This window comes from Vicugna pacos, chromosome 9 (assembly GCF_048564905.1).
Source record: "Vicugna pacos chromosome 9, VicPac4, whole genome shotgun sequence".
NCBI classification, from domain to species: domain Eukaryota; kingdom Metazoa; phylum Chordata; class Mammalia; order Artiodactyla; family Camelidae; genus Vicugna; species Vicugna pacos.
Window position 1 is genome coordinate 59,010,486 of NC_132995.1, and position 20,409 is coordinate 59,030,894.

General features: G+C 37.0%; 1 protein-coding gene across 3 annotated transcripts in view; it reads left to right on the forward strand.

Annotated features, from left to right (window-relative positions):
- Window positions 1-817: 817 nt before the first annotated feature.
- DENND2C (DENN domain containing 2C) overlaps window positions 818-20,409 on the forward strand; it is a 76,734-nt gene continuing 57,142 nt past the window's right edge. The window contains exon 1 of one of the 3 annotated variants that reach the window (XM_072967989.1): window positions 818-937. The gene's annotated coding sequence lies outside the window, so the exon portion shown is untranslated. Of the gene's footprint in view, window positions 938-1,209; window positions 1,375-20,409 lie in introns of those variants that run through there. The other 2 variants (XM_072967992.1, XM_072967991.1) reach the window with 2 other exon arrangements.

Consider the following 20,409-nt stretch of genomic DNA (forward strand, 5'->3'; position numbering starts at 1 on the left):
CAGATCCAAGAGGCTCTGGTGGGGTGGGATAGGGTAGGGTGGAATGAGGTGGGGCGAGGCTGGGTGGGGTGGTTAGCAAGTGCCTGGGAAACAGGCTCAACTCATCCTTGACTAGGCAGCCTTAATGAAACTGGGCTGCTGCTCGCAGTAGGCACAGTGCCATGTATGAGCGTGTTGCAGGCGTAGTGTTCAGGCATGTGTGTCACAACAGCGTGGGAGCCGACCTCAGGCACTGGGAGTATCAAATGCACTCCTGCTCTGGGATTTCAAGCTTCAGGTGTCCGGAGCTTTATTTGCATCTACCTATTTTTCAAGTTGGCGCTGTACGGCAACTGTCGGAGAAATGTTTGCTCCTTGAGCTCAGCCACAGAAATGGTGCTGCTCTTTCACTGCAGACACCGGACCTACTTCTTCCGGTGACAGGAGACAATTCCATGGTTTCCTTGAGTGAGATGCCATTTGGATTCCTTGATTAAACTAGGTTTTATCTCGTAGGTAGCTGTGAAGACTCAGCCTTCTTGTAAAGTTCAGGTCCATCGCCGTGGGGCCAGTTGGGGGCCAAGCACGGCGACGGCGAAGGAGCTTTGGCTAGATGCCTCGGCCGGACGACAGTGGCGCCGCTCGCCTGTCTGCCGGGGCCGCAGCACCGCCGCGCCCTGCATCCTGGGCCAGGTTCTGGCCCCTGCACGGGATTCGAGCGGGGGCGGCTCCCCTCGGGGCGGTCCCAGGGCGGTGCCGGGGGCGGGCCCGAGCGTGAGGGGTGGGAACAGGAGCCAATAAGAACCGGGCTTTGCCGGACCGGGGCGGGGCCTGCGTCCGGGCCTGCGGGATCGGGGCGGAGCCCACCCGGAGTGGGACCGAGCCGACCTGGCGCCTCCGCGGAGAGGACGAGAACCTCGGAGCCCAGGAGCGGACGCGGCGTCGAGGCCCAGGGCAGGTAGGAGCGGGGCGACCCGGGGCGGGGTCTGAAGCAAGGGCTTTGGCCCCTCGCGGCGGTGGGCGTCGCACGCTGGGCGGCGGTGGCGGGGCGTCGGACGTCGTCCGCGGGCAGTGCGGCAGCGGGTAGGCGGAGATGAAGGCTCTGGCCCCGCTGTCTCGGCACCTCCTCCGCCTGGAGGGACGCCCGGGAGCGCGGCCCCGCGCCCAGCGGACGCCGGCCTCTGGGAGTGTCGCTCGTCGCCAGCGGCGGTTGTGGCGGAGTGCGGCTGAGGGGCTCCTCGCCGCTCACCTCGGGGCGCGGGGGACATCGTCCAGGTGGCGCTCGGGGGCGCTCGGGAGTCCCGGGGAAGGGAGTGGGAGCGCCCCGCATCCAGGAGGAAGCGCGGGGCCTTTGCCAGGTTAGTCGTGGAGCTTGAACTTCGACAGGCTGAGACGGTGAACTTTAAAACATTTTTGGTTTTTGTGTTTAGATTCTTAACAGAATCTGACGAGTACAATAGTGAAAGTCGTCAAGTAGGATTTTGATTTAAGAATCTGACATTGGAACATGTAAGAACTTTAAACTAATAAGGCAAAAGATGATCAGATTATGAGTCAGGGGCTGTAGTCTCCGCCAGGATCCGCGACCAGATGTGATACCTCGGTCAAATCGGCTTTCCTGGGCCTCCATTTCCTTAGCTGTAAGACTGGGATGCTCATGCCTGGGGTATTCTGAGGGACAGATGAGATGGGTGAGAGTATTCTATAAATGTTAGGTATTGCATTTCCTGTAAAACAACTACTAAGTGCCAGGCGCGTAGTAGGCACTCTGTAAACCTTTACCCTAAAGCTAGTGATTCACTTACAGTGTTTTAAAATTCTACATCCCTGTTTACTGCGTAAATAAGTTGTTTAAGCTCATTTTCTACAAATCACCGTTGTTTAAAGTGTGGTGCGTTTTCCACTGATTAATGAATTTTTCTAGAGTAGCACGTATTATCTATACGCTGTTACTGAATCATTTTCCAAGAAGTTTGGTAGCCGTCAATCTCTGTCTTTGCTTTATGTAAATAGTTGAAGTTACCTGGTAAAATAAGCTGGGAGTATTGATTCAAATTAAGACTTTAATTTGCTTTTGTAAGATTTAAGTCCTCCAAAATGAAATTAATATTAAACTACTTTTTGGGGGGTACAGCCTTGGTTATAGACATTTGCATTCTTTTCTGTGGATGTGAGTGTGTGAGGAGTTTTGGGGGGAAACGGGAAATTTTAAAAAGTAATAGCAGTTTGTAACCAGCAGACTTTGACTAGGGTTACTTGTAGGCGTGTTCTGAAGTAGTTTCCCAGGCAGAAACCAGGAAATGTAGTAATTGTGTCTCTTGGCTTTTCTTTTCCTTTTTTTTTTTTCTATTGAATGTGGTGATAGAATTTTTTTTAATGCAGGGAAGAATATTAATTTTTTCCTGACAATAGGCATTTTTTTTAAGCTGGAAAGTATATTTTAAATGATCTGTAGTGAGTCTTACATTACAAACAAGAATTTTAGACCACTGGATACCAAGATCAAATTAAATGGAGGAGTAGAGGGACAGTTCCTGGTGAATATAATTTTTGTGTTGCTTTAACAGTTTTACATGCTTCAACAATTCAGTGCAAGATAGGTGTTTTGAAACACCAAGTTCAAACATGTACTCCATATATAGATTTTGCAGTCATTTATGATTTGTTGATCTTGGAAGACTGAAGCCTTATAGTCACATTTTTTACTGAGCACCTATTATATTCCAGGGTACAGTTTTAGCCTTTATATTGTATATGTCTGGGCAGGCTATAATCCCTTGCACCTAGGAGATTACACTCTACCAAGTGGGCTAACGTAAGTACAGAGAAAGCTGTTTTTAAAACTGATGATAACAATAACATCAACCAACATTTATTGGGACCTGCTCCAAGCCAGGCAGTGTTCTACATTCTTTACATGCTTATTTAATCCTTACAACAACGCCTTGAGAGGTGTTATTATGATCTTCTCATTGAGAGAGATAGAAAGGTTGAATAACTTTCCCATGTCAAACAGCCTAGGTAACAGAGCTAGGTAGGAGTCAAGCCAGACAGTTGAGCTCCAGAAATCCTGATCTTACTATTCTGAGTTTCAAATTCTGTGAGTGAGATACAAATGAAATCCAACAAGTATTTAAAAGAGAGTTCTGTAAAGAACTTCTTCAAAAAAAAAAAGGAAAGAAAGAGAGAAAGAAACTGGTATTGCAAGGTGTAGATGAAGGCATGTCCAAGCTACAATTTAATTATACTTTGTATATAGGATACTTTTTTCCTGGTGAATGACGTGGGATTCTTTTTGTTTCTAAGCTCTCAGTCACTCACTTACTACAATTATGGCGTTATCTTAATAATACAAGAGATGACTGTTTTTCAAGAAGTTTAAAATGTTTGTTCTCAGACCATAAGTTAAATGTTAGATTCAAGAAAAGAAAATGCTTCCCTGCCTTCAAGATGCTTATAACCAGACATGTAAATAAGTCCCTACAATTTCAGTGTGGTAAGAGTTATAACAGTTGTAAAGTGTAATGGGGACATTGATAAGAGGAAATAATTCTATATATGTTGGGGAGGAGGATTAGAGCGAAGATACCACATTTGAATTTAGCTTTGAAGGTTGAGTAGGAATTTGCTGAGTTGGGGAAGGAAACAGAAGATAAGGATGAAAACCAGGAATATTATGTGAAAGTATATGGTAGTTTGAGGAATGTGTTACAGTCCACATTGTCTCTAAAAGTCAGAGTGTATAGAGATGAGGGTTGGCCTAAGGAGATGGTGCTGGGAAATAAGCTGGAAAAAGAATTAGAATTACTGAAACTTCTAGAAATTAGATAAGTATGGGGTTTCAGTGCCTTTCATTTGAAATAATGAAGATTTGTCCAGTTTGGCAAAATCTTTACACTATAGAATATGGTGTTAAAGGTAGTTTTAATACTTTGAAGTATAGGATATGTTATAAAACAACATACAGATTTAGGCAAGTGAAAAGTTATGACTCAGAAAAAGAAAAAAGAAGTCTGTGGTGGCATGTGGTGAAGAGCCTTTGTATTGTGCTGAGGACTTTGGACTTGATTCTAAAGACAATGAGAACCAGTGAAGGACTAATTAGGAAAGATAACACAGTGGTGGTAGGGTGTGGAGGCTGGATTGGATGGAGAAAGGCAAAAGGGAGAGAGATAAGTTAGAAGGCTGTTGCTGTTGAAATAACCTAGATGAGAGAAGATAAGGGCCTAGAATAGGAAAATAGTAATAGAGGTGAAGAGGAGAGGACAGAAATATGATAAAGATATAGAATTTACAGGGCTTAAAAAGTGATTGGCTTTGAAGGTGAACAGAAGAGTAAAAACTTAGTTTCTTAGCTTGAGAAACTGGATAGAGGAACTTGATTTAATTTTTAATGTGAGAGGAAGATAATTAATTCAATTTTGAACACAGTGAGTTTGAAGTGGTGATGGAGATGGAGATGTCAAGAGAGGATGTGGAGCCCAGAAGGGAGGCTCAGGTTGGGGATTCAGATTGCGGAGTTAGCCACTAAGTGGGAATTGAAGCCGTAAATAAAAGCAGATGAAATTGCTCAGGGAGAACATGAGGAATTAGAAGACAAGAGGGCCAAGGATAAATGATTTGCTTTGTATGAATGGAAGGGATTTTTATGTTAATTTTCTTATTAATTGTGATTATAAAGCAATTAAAAGGGCTTAATTGAAGATTAAACCACTTTTACATCCAAATGAATCCTGTTCTTTTAAGATTTCACTTGGCAGTCACTCATTTATTCCCGAAGTGTTTTGCCCGAATTATTGTTGGAGTACCTCTTTGCAAAAAAAATTCACAGCCAACCAAGAAAGTAGATCTTCTGGCTTTATTACAGAATTATTTTTCCTCCTTTATACTTTCTAGTTCCATGCTTATATAGATGGTATTCAACTTAAGATGGTTCCACTTCTAATATTTCAACTTTAGGATGATGCAAAAGTGATGCACATTCAGTAGAAACTGTACTTGAAATTTTGATCTTTTCCGGGGCTAGCAGTATGCGATGCAGTACTCTCTCCTGACGCTGGGCATTGGCAGCAGCCGCAGCTCCCAGTCAGCCACGCAGTCACAAGGGTAAACAGCCAATATACTTAAAACCATTCTGTCCCCATACAACCACTCTGTTTTTCACTTTCAGTGCAGTATTCAATCAGTTATGTGATATATTCAGCACTTTATTATAAAATGGGCTTTTATCAGATCTTCCTTAACTTACCATGGGGTTGTGTCCTGATAAACCCGTCATAAGGTGAAAATATCTAAAGTCAAAAATTCATGTAATATATTTAACCTACGAAACATCATAGTTTAGCTGAGCCACCTTACCTGTGCTCAGAACACTTACATCAGTCTGCAGTTAAGCAGAACCATCTAACACAAAGCCCGTTTTATAATGCGGTGAATTATCTCATGTAGTTTATTGAATACTGTACTAAACGTAGAGAACAGAATGGTTGTATGGGTATGGAATGGTCGGGAGTGTATCGGTTTTTTACCCTCATGATCCTGGCTGACTGGGAGCTGCCGCTCCTGCCACCGCCCAGCATGACCAGTATCATACTGTGTATCACGAGCCCAGGGAAAGATGAAAATTCAAAATTCAAAATGTGGTTTCTGCTGAATGCATACTAGTTTGGTACCATTATGAAGTCAGAAAATTTTAGGCGGAGCCCTACTAAGTCAGGGACCGTCTGCAGAGCCTTTTTACCTTGGATCAAAGCTATGAATGCATCTGACTCTCCCCTCACTTGGTCGTTAGCTGTTGTTAGCTCTTGGGAAGTCAGAGATGGTGCTTTTTTTAAAAGAGAAATCTTTGCCTCCCATTAACTTAGATTATCCACAAACGTTTGCTTGTTGATTCATCTTGATAAGCAACTTATTCAATCTTGGCTACAAATGGCTTAGCCGTTTCCAGAATTCATACTCATCTTCAAAGAATGAAGGTTTGTCACCACTGAGGAGAATCAAAAGAATGTGCTATGGCTTGGAAGGCATTTTCGAAAAAGGAATTTCAAAAATAGTTTCCTAATTGGTAGTATCGTTAGAATAGGTGTATGGTTTCTAAGGTAGGGAGTGGCAAACTTTTTCCGTGAAGGGCTAGGTAGTAAATATTTTAGACTGTGGGCCATGCAGCCTCTGTCACAGCTACCCAGTTCTGCCAAATACTTAAATGAATGAGCGTGGACAGAGTTCAAATTAAAATTTATTTACAGACAGTAAAATTTGGATTTCATATCATTTTCACATGTCATGAAGTAGTATACGTTTTTTATTTTTTTTCAACCATTTAAAAAATGAAAAAACTTCACAAGCCAAAAACAGGTGTTGAGTCACATTTGGCCTACAGGTAGGCCATAGTCTTGCTGACCCTGTTGTAAGAGGTGTTCTTTGAAGTACTTAGATTTGTAAGTTTAGTTTTTAAAAAATGATTCTTCAAAGTTATACCTCCTGCTTTTAAATTCCAGTGTATTTCTTAAAACATCTGAGAAATTTTCATTCATCCTTTATTTCCTAAATAGAATAATTGGAAAACACTCCCTTCATTGATTTGGAACCTGAGATACAGAGAAATAGATTACCTTGTACAATGTCAGAATCAAAAATATGTTTGAAAATATTTTCTAACATTCAGTACTCCTTACTGAACCAGTAAAAACTCTTTTTGCCTCAGTGAAAGTGGGGACATTGAAAGCTGGTGGAATGAAAGACCAAACCTGGAAGGAGAGTTCTGTACTGGTTTCCCAGAGGGTTGGGCAGGATGGAATCTTTTGTCTTTTTCCTTTTTGTCTTTCCTAAGGGAAAGAAAACATGAAGTTTTTTTTCTCTCTGCTTCAAGGGCATTATAGCAAATTATTGCACTGAAAGATTAAATAACGGTGAGATAAGAGAAGAAAATGTAAAGGACTGATGTTTTCATATCTAGCCATCCCAGATGTTTCTCTTGCACCTGCTATTTTTGAGGAGGAAATTTAAGATTTTTATTTTTGCTTATAAATCTGATTCTTGGTTAGCAACCTGTAAATATAATTCTAAACATTCAGTTCAGGCAGTGTTAACCTGTTTATATTAGTTATGGGTCATTATTTGTGCTCCTTCTTTAACTATCTGACTTTCCTGGTTTTCATTAGCAGTGATAAATGTTTACAGCAGAGGACGTGGAAGACAAATTACTAGTTTTACTTTGAAGTTTGAATTCATAGAAATGGCTTTGTGGATTTTTTTCTGTGTGGATGTTAAAATTTAGGACCAGTCGGGTGTATGTATTTGTGTGTGTGTGTTTTATTCTTGGTGCTACTTAAAAGGGATATGCTTTTTTTCTTTCTTTCTCTTCCTTCCATTCAAGTGAAAAACCAAAAAAACTCCAGCTGTCTAGGATATTTTTAAATTGGTTACTTAGCAATATGAAGCATAATTTTGTATTTAAATATTTATCTGTATTCTTTGATACTCTGATTAAATAAGAGTCTATTAAGGCTGATGATAATAGGGCCTGCTGGGAGGAAATGACACAGCCTGCTCTACAACAGTATTTACTGCAAATCACCTTTTCCCTGGTCCCTGCTTAAACTGTAAGGGGTAACATGGAACAAAAGAGCAACATTATGTGAATTAGGGTGATGGTCAATTTGATGATGATGGTAATTCGGTGGTTGTCATTGCACAGTTAATTTATATTACCATAATTCAGGGTCAAGCAGAATGCATCAGAATTTTCTCTGATGTTGGTATAAATGATGAGACACTATCTAACCAGGTTTTATTTTTGAACTTTAAATACATTCTTCAAGTGTGATATTTTTAACCGTTCAATGATAATTGTTATTTAAAAGCAAACTAGATCAATTTGCCCTTAAAATGTATTGTTTAATTATCAGGAGAAGAAACCATGAAGTAAAAAAAAAATACAGAGGCATATTCAGTAGTGGCATATGGAAGTACAAAACTGTTGAGGAAATAGTGACTTGAGAAAAAGTATAAGAGTTTAATGAATATTATTTAAAAAATGAGTTTATCAAATGCTGAAAGCCTGACTAAAATGACAGACTGCACATATTTGTGTTAATGTTACAAATGAAAGTTAAAAATCTTTAAAATCGAAAAGATTCTTAAACATCACGCAGGACTTTTCAATAAACCTTTGAAAATATTTTCAAAGAAAGAAGAGAACATGAAATTATCTCAGTTTCCTTTTAATTTAAAGATCATTACTGGGAGAGATTCATTATTGTTTTATTTAATTGCATATTAGTGGCATAAGAGAAAAATGGTTAAATATTTCTTGAAAAAAGTATTTGTCTAGAATGCATGTATGTTACATTTATGATGTTTGGTGATTAGTCAGTGGAAAATTAAAAATTGCACTTCTTAATGTTGACGTACCTCTATTCTGTATCATTATGGGACATTTCAGTAATGCTTATGAGGTGGCTACAGTTTGGTGCAGATTTTTACAGTCCAAATTGATGGGATCACTAGTATTATAAGTTTCACTGTGCTTTTAGTTTGTCACAAATGGTGGCAAGGTAATTAATAAGGAGGGTTTTTCTGTGTTGTTTAAATTTAACCCCAACTGTGTGGGCATATTTAAGAATTTTAAAATTGAATTGTTGTTCCTCATAAATTAAACTGGGAAAAAAATTTGAAATAATTGTAAGTAAGCGAATAGCAAATATGATTAGAAAACATAGAGGAGTTATTTTAACACTGAAGTGACTGATAACAGTGCTTTTTTTTTCACTAAAAGTTTACACTTACGTTTTATTGAGTATTCCTTCAAATCACCCTTTGAACACTAAAGGACAGGGAAGGAAGGAAAGAGAGTGATAAAGACCAAAAGAGAGACGGAGACAAACAATAGTCAAAGCAACACAACTGACAGTGCAGGCATCCTCCTGCTTTCTTCTGACCGTCCAGGGCAGTAGGACCACTGGTTTCCTTGAAGCTTCCCCCAGCAGAAGCAGCGGGCTGGGCACGAGTGAGCACTCTGCCCAGCAGGTCGGTATGGGTTCTCTTTCTGTTCCATTTGTTTTAAGGGCTTTGAGTGCTCTTTGGAATCACTATTTTGTGTATCACAAAGCTTTGGTATGTCTTGAAAACCCTCTGAATCTCATGGATGTATTGAAAAACATTACAAGTTATTAATGATTATAAAGGAGACTTTCTAAGTAGCCAAGTTTTAAAAATATTTTATTCATAGCTGATTATACTATTTACTATGTCACAGTAGAGTTTGACAGTTGTTAAGAGATAAGGAGCTAAGCAGATTGTATGAATCTAGAATTTTTCTAATTGAAAGGCATCCTCATTTGGCAGGTGTTTTCCAGTGTTTTTGAATAACAGAATTTGTATATGTAATTGATGTTTTTGATGACCTAGTGAATTAAATTTTAAGCTATATGTCTAAGGTCCAAATGACATTGTTATGTCAGGTTATTACCTTTCACTCTAGGCACTATATCTTTCAGACATCGTTGCTGCATCTGGAAGAAAGCATTGTCATTGAAGAAAATTTGAACAAAGTAAAATGTAGAGATACTGTAAGATCTCATCTCTCTGCAAAATTTAGTTATTATTTTCCTGGGGGGAAATCTGAAACATTAAAGAAAAACGTTTGGCTAAAAGATCCATTTGCTCTGCATCAATAATTGAGTTCAGTGTGTATTCCAAGAAGAAAATTCTTACAGCTTAGTTCTTAATTTACTCTGAAGTGATTACATGACATTGCTAATTGTCATTTTGTATTAAGACCAAAGAATTCCCATTACTAAATAGAATGAGTGTAGTACTATATTTGCCATTCACAACAGCTTATTGTTTCAAGTAGGGTTTTCAACCCTGACCCAATTTAAAGCAAAAGAACACAAGACTCTATAGTGAACCCGATAAGTACATAGCATTGTCCTTGTGTTTTCCAGACTGGAATTAATTTATGAACAGGAAAGGTCACCCATTGCATTACACTGACTCTTTTCTAACTTTAATATTTATATCATGTATTAATTTTGGAATTTTAAATGTAAGTAATGATAAAATAATACTAGATGTTAACTTTATGTTTTACTTTATCATATGTAGTAAGGTTAATTATTGTTTTGTGAAACTTCTGTTTGAGTTGTGTGTGTATTGTGAATTAAATGTGTTTCTTACCATGGATTGTGGTCGGAAGAGTTGGTGAAACACTGGCCTACAGTGCAAGAGAAAGAGGGTTTGATTCATCAGACAATCCTTCTCTCCCACTAAGCAGACTCAAGAACCTTAGGGATTTTGTGTGTGTGTGTGTGTGTGTGTTCTATAAAACCATACCAACATATACTTCTGCTGTTACTGCCCTTGGACGATCCCTCTTTGATTCTCCATTTCTCCCCAAAACAATTGTGATTGCTCACTTTGTCTCCTTCCCTGTTGATATTACGTGTGCCTACTTTCCTTGTGTTTGTTGCTTCCCTCGAACCCAGTTTCTCCTCATAAACTCTCTATCTGATTCTCCCTTTTCTTTTCATCTGCGGTTCCTAATCGTGATTAATGTCTCAAAGGTTTAGTCCCTAATTCTCTGCCTTTTTAAAACTCTCTGCTTATTTATGTTTATGTATGTAACGTATGTATTCTTGCTTCTTTTTTCTTCCCAATGCCTGTTTTAAACCTTGTTTACTCTTCTTAAATCTTTGGCTTTTCTCTCTCTCACTTAACTCTCAGCAAATAATTGCACATATTATTTCAAAGAGAAAATAGAAGCCATTAGAGGGGAAGTTAATCAGTGTACAGCCCCCAAATCTACAAATGTACCTGCATCCTTATCTTTCTTTTCTCATTACCTCCTGTTCTGATGGAAGAGCTGTCCCTCTTTCTGTCAAGTGCTAATCCCTCCAGTTCCAGTTGGAGGCTCATGCCTGCTCTCCCTCTTGGGGTTTGCTTTCTAGCCTTGATTCTTCTCTTCTCTACTGACTCCTTTCCACTAGTGCTTTAAACAAGCTTAGTTATTTTCTATCTTAAAAAATAATAAAAAGCTTTCCTGGACCCCATGTTCCTGTCTGGCCACCACTCTATTGTCCACTTGTCCACCTGGATAAACTCCTTGAAAGGGTTGTCCACAGTTGCTGTTTCCATTTGTTTTTTCCTATCCATTTCTCATTCACTGTGATCTTCCTTCAGCCTCCTCCATGCCACTGAACCTGCTCTCGCCCAGGTCCTAAGGACCAATAGACACTCAAATCTTTACCTTATTTGACTTTTGACAGGTCACTATTGACCACTGTTTTCTGTTTGAAAGGTCCCTTCCTTTGGCCTTCGTGTTTCCACATACTCCTGGTGTTTTGTCCCATCTTTTATCTACTTCCATGACTTTCTATGATAGAAGAGAATTGACCCAGAGTGTTCTAGAACTGATCTGTTTTGGATTAGTCATGTTTTGGGAGTTTATAAAGTTTAATTCCAACAGAGCATGATGCTCCATAAAAGTCATTCTAAAACTCCAGTGTGATTATCAAGTAATAAAGGATTTGTGATACGGTGTGGATGCCTACTTCACTCTGTTCCACCCCATGGCTTTTGGCTGAATTGTTCAGGAAAAGGAGGGGAAGAGCTGGTAATAATTTGTGATCTTAGTAATAACTTTGATTGTTTCTAAATGATATTATTGGGCCTGAGGGTTAATATATTGAAGACCTGGTACTTTCATGTGTTTTAAATGGTAATTTGAGGGAAAGGAGATGTGTTTAATAACTGTGTGAATGCAGTTTTACTTTTTGTTGATTTTGTATTGTCAAGTGAGATAAAATATCCAATGGCTGTATAATTTGGGAATGTGATTTGAGGACTTGAGAAATATGTCTTCTGGCTTTTTTAAAAGCTTTAATATGAAATAGGAAGTTACATTGTACAATGGATATGCATGTATGTTTTTAAGAGAGCCTGTTATGTCTCAGTTTTAAACCTTGATAAGTACATCTTTTTACATAACGCTAAAAAGAAAAGCAGGATACAATTACATATATACTATAATTGCAACTATATAAAAATATTCTTATGAAATAAGACAGGAAGGAAATATGCCAAAATGTAACAGTGATTATGCTGAATGTTGTTGGCTTATATTTTTTTCGCCGTCTTCTATATTTTCAAAATTTCTAAAAAGTAGTATTACTTCTAAAACTTTGGAAAAATGGCTTCTTTTTAATTTCTGGAAAATTTTTTCAACCTTTGAACATTCTAGGAAGTAAGAATTTTGCTGCTTTTATTTTCCAGTGTCTTGCTAAGAACTTAGTCAAGTTTGAGTTTATTATTTAGAACGTAGGTTATTTTAAAGTTATTTGAAGTATTTACAAAGGTCTAATTTGGGACAATTATTTCTTACTTTAGAGAGTTTTTTTTAAGATCAAAAAGATTAAGATAAAACTTCATTTAGAAGATATACAGATGGCCAACAGACACATAAAAAGATGCTTAATATCACTAATCATCAGGAAAATAGAAGTCAAAACCATAATGAGATATCCTCTCACACATGTTAGAATGGCTGTTATCAAAAAGACCAGAAATAACAGGTGTTGGTGAGGATGTGGAATAAAGGAAACCCTTGTGCACTGTTGATGAGAGTGTAACTGGTGCACCACTGTGTGTGGAAAATGCTGGCGCAGTATGTAGGTTCCTCGAAAAATTAAAAATAAAAGCACATATGATCTAGCAATTGCACTTCTGAGTATTTTTCTGAAGAAAATGAAAACACTAATTTGAAAAGATATCTGTTCCCCATGTTCGTTGCAGCCTTATTTACAGTAGCCAATATATGGAAGCAACCAAAAGTGTTCATCAATAGGTGAATGGATAAAAAAAATACAGCATATATATACATATACATATATATATATACAGCATATATATACGTACACACACATACATACAATGGAATGTTGCTTATCCATAAAAAGGATGAAATGCTGCCATTTGCAACATAGGTGGGCCTTGAGGCATTATGCTAAGTGAAATAAGTCAGACAGAGAAAGACAAAGACTGCATGATCTCACTTATATGTGGAATCTAACCAAATAAGCAAAACTCCAGTCTCATAGATGCAGATCAGATTAGTGGTTGCCAGAGACAGGGATGGTGGGAGTGGTGGGCAGAATGGGTAGAGGGGTCAAAGGTACATACAGACTTACAGCTATAAAATACATAAATGTTGAGGAGGTAATGTACAGCCTGGTGACTATAGTTAATAATACCATACTGCATATTTGAAAGTTGCTAAGGGAGTAAATCCTAAAAGCCCTCATCACAAGAAAAAAAAATTTAATTCTCTAACTGTGTATGTTGATGTATGTTAACTAGACTACATGATCATTTTGTAGTGTATACGTATATTGAATCATTATGTTATACACCTAAAACTAAAATATAATGTTATATGTCAATTATACCTCAATAAAAAAAGAAAAGATACTCTTCATTTAATTATGTGGATAGTTACTAACATTGCATTAATCTAATGAAATTCTAAAGTTTCATGATGTTGAAGTTAATTTTATATGTAATTTTCCACATTGTAGCATTTTATAACACTTCCTCTTCTGATGAAACATTACTTGACTGTTGTACCTAAGCTGTCTTCAAAATTTAGCTCTGAGCCAGCTCTTTTCCCCCCTAGCCGAGGAGTTGATACCAGACCCTTGTTCCTCCTACTTCAGGATATATGTTAAGCACTCTAAGTGGTTATCTTGAAGTTTCAGTCCCTTGGCTTGAGGTGGGCAGGAATTGTCTCCCCCTTTTCCCTTAGGAGGCAGAGAAACGTACACCACCTACTTTCTTTAAAGAAGTCCTCTCTATTGTCCCTTGTAATCCTTACAATTAAGGAAATGAAGTTCTTCTCATGTAGTCTTGACAAGGGAAATGAGCTGATGTCAGCAGAGCCAGATTTTGGCCACCTCACTTTAAAAGCCTTGCACTTCTCTTTAGAATAGGGAAGTATTTGACTCCTATTGTTTTGATTTTGGCCTTTGAAGCCCCTGCTGAAATTCAGAGAGGACAGGAAAGGTTGCATTTGACATCCTGTTTTACTAGCTGATATTATTGTTATGTCTACCCACAAAACAAGTAATATACAATGGTTAAATGCACAAGCTTTGGCGCAAAGTGGAACTAAGTTTGTGTTGCTTTGGGTAACCTACTTAACCAGTTCAGTCTCAGCTTCCCCGTCTACAAAATGGAGGTAATAATGACTGTCAGAGTTGTGAGAATTAAATGGAATAATGAAAGTAGGTACTAAGCACAGTGCTTGGCACATGCAAGCACTTAATAAATAATAATTGTTATTATTTTAAAATATCACATTACTATACAAATATATCTCTTTTGCATCTCCTGGTTTTTTTTTTCCTTTGTATTTTATTTACTGGAAATATTTGAATAATGGTAATTAGGTTCTACTGCTGATCAGAAATACGTAAGAACTGAGTTAGACTGAGAGGACTGTTTTGACCTCAGCCATGCGATTAGATAACATTAAACACACTCCTGTTAAATTATAGCCGTGTTTATGGGAGGGGAACAGTGATGTGAGTGATGAACCACATCTCTAGATTATTTAGAAAACATTTTCTAAACTTTGGGGTTATGTATTTTCCACTTTTTCAAAGTCTATTTATAAATTTATTTTTCTTGGGTAGTTTTAGTTGAGTATCTTTAAAGTGCTGGTATTTGGTAAAACCTTATATGCTAACTGCATTTTACTGGCCTTTTATTTGGTATAACTGTTATTTTCAGTTCAAGGATGTGATCTACTCAGTGTGCTGATTAGCATGTATGTTACACCAGGGGTTCTACTACAAAAAAATCAGTTTGTATTCCTTTCACAAACATTACCTGAGAGCAGGAAGAGGTGATTTAGAAACCACCTGAAGAGCATGAGAAACCAGCAGATTATTAGTGATTTGAACAGTGTGCATTATCATTTTGTGGATCAACTAGACATTCATAATCTGATTTTTACTGTAAGGGTGCCCACTCCAAATTAAACTCTTCTTGCCATCTTTGACCAGAACAGTCATATTTTATTATCTTTTTGCTACATCTCTGTCTTATCTGTTAGTGAAATATTTTTATACCTTTCACATCAAAAATTTGATGTGCATCCCAAAGAAATTCCTGGGTCTATAAAGAAGGCACATCGGACAGAGCAGGAGTTGCTGCGAGCTGGTCCCTGTACTCCTAATGTAGGAATCAGATAAAGATAAAGATTTTTTTGCACACAAAGTCCTCCTGGCTCCTATGAATCTAATTTCCAAATCTGTGTTTGTCTCTACGGTCCAAAGTAACTCTTTGGAAATCAGAATTATCTCCTGGATTCCGAGAGGTATAGTTAGCTGAAGAGTTTGCTGCCACATTCCTAGAGATTTTGAATTTTTCTATAAATCCTGATATAGTCTTGGCTAACTTCATGGTATAAGAAGCTAGTTTGTGAAGTTATTTCTTTTCCTACTTTATTTAAAGCCTGTTCCTCAGTGGCCTGTACAGCCTCTTAGGCCTGATACATATCTAGATATGGCGTAATTTGCAGTCACCATACCTAGATTGTCTAAACTAGATTACTAGCTGGAACACTAGATTGAGGTTCAGTTGCAGCAGAAATCTGGCTACTGTTGTGATTTCTAGCCTCTTTGATGTTTAGATTGAGGAACAGTTTTCCCATACCACATTCTTCTTTTCTTCTGCCTGGTATCTTCCTTCTCCTCTAGGCTCCTTTTATGTTTCCGTGTCATTCAGGAAAGCCTGAGGACTATCCAGATGTAAATGACCCCTGTGGGCATGTACTTCTACACCTTTCAGAAAACAGATGTTGGTGACTCTAGTTAACAATACTGTTGCTAAGAGAGTAGATCTTAGATGTTCTCACTAAAAACAAAAAGTTTTGTGAGGTGATGAATGTGTTAACTAACTTTGTTGTGCTGAGCATTTCGCAGTGTATATATGTATCAAATCCTGATGTTGTATACCTTAAACTTACACAATGTTTTGTCAATTATATCTCAGTAAAACTGGGGGGAAATAGTTATTGCTTCTTCTGACTCCTTCTCTTATTTGAGTCTCAAAGGGAAGGGTTGTTTACACTGTCTGTTTACAGAACTTTGGGCCACCTGGTTACTTTGGCCTTGAATACCCTCATTTATAAAATGGTGAATGCACATGTAGGTTGGAATACCTTACTCTGTACTCATGATCTGCTGGAGGTGCACAAGATGATACATTAGGATGTGAAAAGAGCATTAGAGTTGTTATTTATTTTCCTTTTCACCTCAAAAAGTAATGTTAGACTTTGCCAAATATTTAACATGCAGATTGACACTGGTGCCTCCACTCTTACCGGATATCATCTAAGGAATTAATCCCAAGGGAATGCGGTCATTCCCCAGCAAAAGGAATAGACAGTGACATCTTCACCTGTCTTTTAGCTATTGTTCACTTTTAGTTACTGTAACACATAAGTTATGTGTGTCCATTTTATATGTGTCCAAGTAGCTGAATTTACAGATTATATTTTTAAATGATAGAATCATCACAGTCCATGAAAATATTTTGTTATCTCACAGTAATTCTCTCGTTTGTTATGGAGAAGTATTTTTAAAAGTTGCCAAACTTAAAATATCACACACAATTTTTCTTTACCATAAGAGAAGTTCCAAAATTGTCGTTTTCTATGATAAGTGGTTATTGGTAAAAAACATTTAAATATAAACACATTACTATGTCTCTTAAAGGTAAGAGTTAATAATGAATGAAAAGTCAATTGTTTTTCTAAATTAACTCATGATTTAGAGAGAGAATTTTATAATTAAGATGTTTCTATTGCTATTAGTTGTTGCCCAAAATGAAGTGAATGTGTTATCTATAAAACTCTCATGTCTGCATACTTGGCGCCGCTGGAAACAGTTTTCCAATCTGTTTTAAAATCTTTCAAAGTAGTTTCAGTGGATTTTTAATCACTTTGTTAAAAATTTAAATAATGTAATACTGTCTAGTTAGTTTGCAAGTATAGCAGACAGACATTGGAGAAGATGGAAATATACTTACCAAATTTTGACAAAAACCCTTGCTTAATTGGTGAATAGAATTGACCAATGAGTATTTTGATTCAGTCAGTTAAGCTCTTCTTTCATTGGCTGTATGTATTGTGGTGAGTTATCTTTTTCAATTACTATGGCCTTTTTATGTTAGCCAGCTCAGGCTGTCATAACAAACCGCTGTCGACTGAATGGTTTAAACAACAGAAATTAATTTTCTCACACTTTTGGAGGCTAGAAATCTGAGAGTAAGGTGTTGTCATGATTGATTTTTTCTAAGCCTCTCTCCTTGGCTTTCTAGATGGCTGTCTTCACCCTGTGTTTTCATTCAGCCTTCCCTCTGTATGTCTCTGTATCCAAATTTCCGTTTCTTATAAAGACACCAGTCATACTGGATCAAGGCCCACCCTAGTGATCTCATTTTAACTTAATTACGTTTTTAAAGACTGTATCTCCAAATTCAGTCATATTCTGAGATACAGGAGGTTAGGACATCAACATATGAATTTGGACGTAATTCAGCCCATAACACCCTTAAAACTAAGTATTAAAATAAACCAGATTTAGAACTAGATCTTTGAATTGCTGTTTCAAGAAAAAAAAATCATGTTTAATACATTGCTCTTAGTTAAAATATATTAATAATACTTTCGTGAGAGTGAAATGATTATTTTACCTGCCTTTTATGTATTTAATTTTTAACAAAATTAGTAAAATGATTTTTAAAAATAGAGCTTTAAAATTTTTTTATTTTTGTGTACATTATAATATGCATGATGTTATTATAGTTGTGTATGCCTATAACTTATAAATACACATAAATCAGTCTTTTTTGTTCCTAGGAGTTTAGAATCAAGATTTGGAGACTTCTGACTTATATATTGCCCCTTTTAAAAATGTCTTTCTATTCTGAAGGTAAATTTACATGCTATTAATAATAACAAGGATTTTGGAGTTCAAATTCTGATTTTCCCACTCATAATGATGTATATGACCTTAAAAAGTTATCTAACCTTGCTAAGCCTCAGTTTCCTCATCTAGAAAGTGAAGGTATCTTCCTCTAAGGATTGTTTTAAGGATAAAATGAGATTATGCATTTAGTGCCTGACAAATAGGAAATGTACAAAAAAGTCATTGTTGTGGTACTTATAATCATTTAAATAAGTTGTTTTGGTATTATTCATTTATCTTTAAAGTATTCTAAAATGTTTCCCTATACTACAAATAGGGCAACTTCAAATCATCGGAGACCCTTAAAGTATTAGGCATTGCTAATTTTCATAAACCTTTGCTTATTATACATTCTTATATTCAAGATTTAGTCATCATTTAACAAATTTACTAAGGGGTTAGTATATGGTGTGTTTTCTTCCAGGTACTGGGGAGACAGTGGTGAAAAGCTTATGTTCCAATAGGGGAGACAAACAATAAGTAAACAAACAAATAAATAATAGAATTTCAGGTAAATGATAAGCTCTGGGGGGGAAATATAGCAGGGTGAAGACATAGAGAAATATGTGGGGAAGCAAGCCTTATTTGAGATAAAATGGTCAGGGAAGGTGAAAACTGAGGAGAAATCAAAAAATGGGAAAAGAAGAAATGATGGTGGCATGGATTAGTGGGGCAGTAGTAAAGAAGGTAAATGGTTGGAGTTAGAAATAATATTTTGAAGGTGGAACCAGTAAGAATTACCACTTGTCCTAGTCAGCTTTAGCTGGTGTAACAAAAATACCATGGACTGGGTAGCTTGAACAACAAAAATTTAATATTCACAGTTCAGGAGTCTGTGAAGTGCAAGATCAAGGTGCTGTCCAATCCAGTTTTTAGTCTGAGGGCCTTTTTCCTAATTTGTAAATGGTCTTCTCATTGTATCCTCCAGTATTGGAAAGATCATCTTCATCATGTCTTTTATTATAAGGGCACTAATCTCATTCCTGATGGCTTTATCCTCATGACTTAATTACCTTCCAAAGCCCCACCTCCAGATACGATCACATTGGCAATTAGGGCTTCAACATACAACTTTTGGGGGAGCACAAACATTCAGTCCGTAACATCACTGGGTTAGTTATAGGGATAACTCCTAAAGTCTCACAGCTGTGGCAAATAAAACCTCCAGTGGTACCCATTAGAATCAGGGAACAGCAAAGGATTGTAGTCATTTGGAAGTTTTTTGAATTTGAATTTGGAAGTTTTTTGAATAATGTGGATAACCAACTATGTAACACAATCACAAAGTTAGCATTATTCTAAATCTTTGTCTTGTGCCTCAAAATTCTGAATATAATCTGCATTAAATCAACTAGCATTTTTAATTCTTTCATTTAAGAAAAAAAACCCACAAAAAATTCCTATGACAGCTATCTCAACAGAGTTGATAGAATTGTTAAAGAATTCAGTTCTGGGGGGAAGAACCATATTTCTTGCTTTGCAGTTAGGCACAATAACTGCTTGAGATGTTTATGTTGTCTATTATTAGTAATATTTGAGTTTTTTAACATTTGTTAAATTGAGTTACAGTCGTTTTACAATGTTGTGTCAAATTTCAGTGTAGAGCACAATTTTTCAGTTATACATGAACATACTTATATTCATTGTCACATTTTTTTTCGCTGTGAGCTACCACAAGATCTTGTATACATTTCCCTGAGTTTTTAATGTTTCTTTGCTATTTTGGGAATTATTTTTAATTCCCTTATAGTTACCTGTAAGGCTGTTTCCTCTGATGGTAGTGAGATAAAAGGCTGATACCCTATATGTGCTTGCTTTGAAGGTTTGTTATTCGAGGTGCAGTCAGCAAAATGATAAAAGTTTTGAAAGACACAAGCCAGTCTGATATTTTACTTTTTTGTCTCTGTTGCTTTGTTCCTTTATCATTTGCTGTAAAATATTTTTAGCCAAATTCAGTGAAGAAGTTTAGGCAAGAATTTTTCCTGTGGGTTATATTGAAAATTTATCTAGAATTTGATAAATTAATATTTTATAGCTAGTTTAATTAAATATACTTAACAGAAAATTCAAAAAAGCAAATAACATGAACAGTTCAAATTCTTATCCATCTTGCTGAGCAGATTTTACTATGTTAAAATTTTCTCTGATGCATATCTTCGCATCCTCTGCTGTAATGAGTACAGGAGTGACATTCTGAAATATAGGTTTACTTTAGGTCTTTCAAAACAGCATTGCAGAAGTGTTTACTCTTCTTAGCTATTGATGCTATATCTCTCTTTTAATTTTCATCCCTGAGTTTCCTTTTTTCTAACTATACCCCGCAAGAATGACTCTAGGTTATTAAGATTTTTGAGGTCATGGAAAAGATATACTGAAGTATTTGTTGTAAGGAGAATTC